The 4,578-nt window shown below is 47.8% G+C and overlaps 1 pseudogene across 1 annotated transcript; it reads left to right on the forward strand.

Annotated features, from left to right (window-relative positions):
* Positions 1-1,888: 1,888 nt before the first annotated feature.
* On the forward strand, positions 1,889-4,578 carry LOC147987837 (uncharacterized; annotated as a pseudogene). The gene is made up of 3 exons (XR_015617729.1): positions 1,889-3,183; positions 3,289-3,435; positions 4,074-4,578. The product of XR_015617729.1 is annotated as an uncharacterized LOC147987837 (transcript).

The raw sequence follows: 4,578 nt of genomic DNA on the forward strand, positions 1-4,578 counted from the left end.
CAAATGATAGTCTCCCCAACACTCAACTCTCTCTCACAGGATTTGGATTTGGTGGAAAGAAGATTTGAGTGGAAAGCAACTTGGGGAAGGCTAGAGATCAAGATTCTTGTGGTTGGAATGGAATATCTTGGCCTCAACACATGAGTAGGTAGTTCTCTCTCAGAAATAGGATGCTGGAAGTGTAGGCTTCTTCTGATGGCTCTCACCACGAATGAAGAGGAGGTGGAGGGGTATATATAGCCTCCACACAAAATCTAACCGTTATAAACAATTTACCAAACTCGGTGGGACCGAATCATCAAACTCGGTCGGACCGATTTAGTAAACCTAGTGACCGTTAGGGTTTTCGGTGGGACCGATGCAACTCGGTAGGACCGATATGGTTAGGGTTAGGGCATAACGTAGTCTCGGTGAGACCAATTACACAAACTCGGTGAGACCGATTTTGGTAATTAGCTAACTAGAGAGTTGGTCAGGTAAACTCGGTGGGACCGATTCGCTCTTTCGGTGAGACCGAAAAGTTACGAAAGGGAAACAGAGAGTTTACATTGTAATCTCGGTAGTACCGATTACACAAACTCGGTGAGAACGATTTTGGTAATGGACATACACAGAGAGATTGCAATCCCATCTCGGTGAGAGCGAGATCCCTATCGGTGAAACCGATTTGCCTAGGGTTTGTGGCAGTGGCTATGACATCTGAACTCGGTGGCGCCGGATAGAAAGAATCGGTAGGTCTGAGTTTGACTTTAGGTTTAGGTCATATGTGTGGAAGCGGGAAAGTAGTTGAGGGTTTTGGAGCATATCACTAAGCACATGAAGCAAGAGGCTCATTAAGCAACACCTCATCCCTCCTTGATAGTATTGGCTTTTCCTATAGACTCAATGTGATCTTGGATCACTAAAATGTAAAATGAAGAGTCTTGAGCTTGAAGCTTGAGCCAATCCTTTGTCCTTAGCATCTTGAAGGAGTTACCACATCCTTTAGTCCATGCCACTCCATTGTTGAACTTATCTGAAACATACTAGATAAAAGTGTTAGTCCAACAAGAGATATGTTGACATTAATTACCAAAACCACCTAGGGAGCACTTGTGCTTTCATATACACGTGTTTCATGACAACGGGATGATGTACACGTGTTCAGTGGTGGCGCCAGGACCCAGGCAGATCCATATACGTACAATAATCGCTACAGTCAACAAAGCAAACAACCATCACGACCCAGGCAGCCGCCCGAGCTGCCTGGGGTTTGTCTTCGCCACTGCAGGTGTTTAACGCCGTATCAACGTTGCACGGTATTGATATCCAAAAAAAGTTGAAACGGGAACCGAGTGGCACTACCATCTATGCAGTACAAGTAAGCACAACAAAAACTCACAAATGTGAACGATACCCCAGGCGATTATGGTTTTTCTACCCCACGGACTCCCACCGGCGTTGAGATTCTGCTGTGACCACCGGCTACCTCCGCGCACTCTGACTGAATACAAATCGGGAATCCATGTTTTGTGATCATGATGTCTTCTTCTTTGATGGGCTCCGGTAGTGCAAAGGGCAGTGCGAAGGGAAAATATGCGATGGATTTGGAGGCAACAATGAAGAATATAAAAGCTTAAACATGCGGAGCTTGACCATGTGTTCATTGGTGAGGACGTGTTCTTCAAGCCGTCGAAAGGAACACGTTATCTTATGTATTTGTCCACGTATAAAAAAATATGGATTTTATAGATAAAAGTAGATCACACCCATGTGTCCACGTCAATTTTTTTTGAAGTTTTAGACACTTCAAATTTATTTTTGAATTTTCAAAATATCAGTTTAGTTTCACTAGAGCATAGGGACCAAAAGGCATTTTCGTGTAATTTGCACCTCTCCCACAGTAAGAAGAAAAAAGAAGAAGAAGCAAAGAGCCTCTTCTGCCTCCTCGCGTGAGGAGTGGTCTCTCCCCATCCATCCAGCCGCCGGCGCTGGCCCCGGCCACACTCATCTAATCAACCACCGAATCCAATGCATCCACCATCCAATCAACCACCGAATCCAAGCTAACACCGGAGGAGAATCGAGGAGGAGAATCTCGGGGGAGTCAGATCCATTGACCTGCCTGCGCGGCGGAGGCGGCGCTCCCAGTCCCTTCCAGATCGACGGCCACGGGCGGGTGGTGGGCGAGCGGAGCACCGGAGGAGCCGCGACCTCGAAACAGGAGGCCGCTGCCTGGGACGCAAATCGGCTCGATTGGTCCTAGCTAGCTAGGGTTTCAATCAGTCGGCCGGGAGCCCGGGACCATGGAGTCGCCGCCGCCCAAGCGCAACGCCGGCCACGGCGGCGAGGACGGGATCAGCGCGCTCCCCGACCACCTCCTCCTCGACATCCTCGAGCGCCTCGACCTGCGCCAGGCGGTCCGCGCCGGCGCGCTCTCCACGCGGTGGCGGCACCTCCCCAGCCACCTCTCGCGCGTGCACCTCGACGTCGCTCATTTCCACGGCGCCACGCCGCTCCAGGTCATGGACGCGTTCACGGGCGCGGCGCGGGCCTTGCTCACTCGGGTTCCTCACGCCGAGGGCGTGTGTGGGAGGAGTGCCCTCAAGGTGCTCGTCCTCAGCTTCTACATGTCTCCTCCTCACCGGAGCTCAATAGGCCGCCTCGTCGAGGACATTGTGAGCTTGGGCAACACTCAATGCCTTGAGTTTTGCATATCCCCGCTGCTGCAACAACATTGAGGTTGGGGAGGAGTTCATGGCCTTCTCCCGCGCCTACCCAGTCGCCTTCTCGTGGCTCACAAGGCTTACGCTCCAAAATCATGCTTTTGGACATTCAGACATCACTGACCTCATTAGCTCTTGCGGCAGGCTCAGGCACCTCAACCTGAGATTCTGCAGACTGCTTGATCCGCTGTCCACACTCAAGATCGATGTGCCGTGCTCTGAGCTCCAGGAGCTCTACTTCATCGGCTTTTTGTGCACGCGGATTGAGCTCGTCTCTGTCCCGAAGCTTAGGCAAGTAGTGTGCCAACACTGGCACTTGGAGAACCCTCCAGTGCGCTTCGGCTACGTTCCTGAGCTTCGCGGTATAATTCTCTATTCTAAAGCCAAGGCATGGCAAGAGCCATTCGCGCTGAGCGAGTGCCTATTAAACAGTGCCAGGAACCTGTCGACACTGATTCTCTGTTTTGGGTACCAAATGGTAAACTTAATTTCCGCGCACCACTTAAATATATATCTTGTGCATCTACATACCATGTGTTCTATTTCTACCAATTTCAGCTCTGCATGTATGTTCTTGCTGCAGATTTGGATTCAGCCAGAACCTCCGAAGCAGCTCACTCCTATATTCAGAAACCTGACCTCTGTGTTTCTTTTTCATATCTTCAATGAATGTGATCTGAGCTGGACACTGTTTATCCTTGAAGCTGCACCTGCCCTACATGATATGGCAGTAAGTGTTACTTAACCTTCTTTCTAATTTAGTCCACATCTTAGCATGTACATGACTCATTCTACATTTTTATGATGATATGTTTTTGGATATTCAGCATTTAAAGGGTACCAACAAGTTAATCTAATTTCCAACCACTCACCAACTTATCACAAATACTATAAGTAGTGCATAGAAGCCGCATTGTAATTTTGCAGCAGAGACAATGTCCATGCAGGGAAAAAAAAAACTGTTGGATCGTATCTCATGTTAGAGTAATCCAAAAATTCGTCATATGTTTTTCTTGAAAAGGAGAGCCTAGCCTCTGCATCGAGTGATGCACATAGCCGTCTTATGTTTCATATTACAAAGAATCTTGGTTAAAAGAATAAGAGGAAAATATGGTTGTAATTACAATGGAATCCCAGAAGCATATTCATGTGCCATACTTACGATTTAATTCATGCAAATTCCTTGAAAAGTGTATAGGGGCCTAAGCTTGTACTCCCTCCGTCCCATAATATAAGAGCGTTTTTGACACTACTGTTATATTATGGGACAGAGGGAGTATTTAATTACAATTGTTGTCACCTTGTCCTTATGGGTTGGTGGCAGTTTAATTAACATGTGTTGCTTACTTTCTATATCGTTGCTTGAAGTTGTCTCGACATTCATGTATCAAGACGCCCGAGGACAGTGCCGAGAAGACCAACGTGGTGTGGGAGCCATCTAAGGATTTGAAGCACCTGAACTTGAAGGCGCTGCAGATCTTCGGGTGCGAGGATGAAGACAAGGTGGCAAACTATATAAGGCTTGTCATGGAACGAGCTGTGGGGTTGTTGAAAATCAAGCTGTACGGTGGAAGCCCATGCACGTACTGCGATGCCGACAACCTTGAAAGATCCATGGCAGAAAAAGCTAGCAGGCATCGGATTAAGGAGCAACTCACACATGGATCATCTTCATCCGTGGAGATAATTATCTATTGACGGATATGGTCAGGGAATGCTAGTGGTCTCATAATGCTCGCAGGCTTGCAGCAGCTTGAGCAATGACCATGGGTCACGCCAGTTGTAATTCTAATTTCTAGTTATTGGTAACCTGAGAATTCTTGCTCGTTGTGGACCTCGCAATTCTAATATCTGGTTATTGGTCGCACTGTAA

The sequence above is a fragment of the Triticum urartu genome, chromosome 2A, assembly GCF_056163025.1.
Source record: "Triticum urartu cultivar PI428250 chromosome 2A, HENAU_Tu73, whole genome shotgun sequence".
NCBI lineage: Eukaryota > Viridiplantae > Streptophyta > Magnoliopsida > Poales > Poaceae > Triticum > Triticum urartu.